The sequence below is a fragment of the Schistocerca gregaria genome, chromosome 5 (genome assembly GCF_023897955.1).
Source record: "Schistocerca gregaria isolate iqSchGreg1 chromosome 5, iqSchGreg1.2, whole genome shotgun sequence".
Taxonomy (NCBI): Eukaryota; Metazoa; Arthropoda; class Insecta; order Orthoptera; family Acrididae; genus Schistocerca; species Schistocerca gregaria.
The window spans coordinates 647,388,951-647,389,897 of NC_064924.1; positions in this window are offsets into that span (position 1 = coordinate 647,388,951).

Here is a 947-nt window from a genome sequence, read left to right on the forward strand (position 1 = left end):
ACGCATATTTACATTCTCTTCTTTCGTATGCCATCATTGAGTAAAAGAGGGTTCATTGCACAAAAGCGTGTAATCAGAATAATTGCTGGAGCTCATCCAAGATCATCCTGCAGACACTTATTAAAAAAGAGCTAGAGATCTTCATTGTAGCTTCACAATATATATATATTCACTTATGAAATTGTTTTATTAACAATCCGAACGATTTCAAAAGTAATACACTCCTGGAAATTGAAATAAGAACACCGTGAATTCGTTGTCCGAGGAAGGGGAAACTTCATTGACACATTCCTGGGGTCAGAAACATCACATGATCACACTGACAGAACCACAGGCACATAGACACAGGCAACAGAGCATGCACAATGTCGGCACAAGTACAATGTATATCCACCTTTCGCAGCAATGCAGGCTGCTATTCTCCCATGGAGACGATCGTAGAGATGCTGGATGTAGTCCTGTGGAACGGCTTGCCATGCCATTTCCACCTGGCGCCTCAGTTGGACCAGCGTTCGTGCTGGACGTGCAGATCGCGTGAGACGACGCTTCATCCAGTCCCAAACATGCTCAATGGGGGACAGATCCGGAGATCTTGCTGGCCAGAGTAGTTGACTTACACCTTCTAGAGCACGTTGGGTGGCACGGGATACATGCGGACGTGCATTGTCCTCTTGGAACAGCAAGTTCCCCTGCCGGTCTAGGAATGGTAGAGCGATGGGTTCGATGACGGTTTGGATGTACTGTGCACTATTCAGTGTCCCATCGACGTTCACCAGAGGTGTATGGCCAGTGTAGGAGATCGCTCCGCACACCATGATGCCGGGTGTTGGCCCTGTGTGCCTCGGTCGTATGCAGTCCTGATTGTGGTGCTCACCTGCACGGCGCCAAACACGCATACGACCATCATTGGCACCAAGGCAGAAGCGACTCACATCGCTGAAGACGAC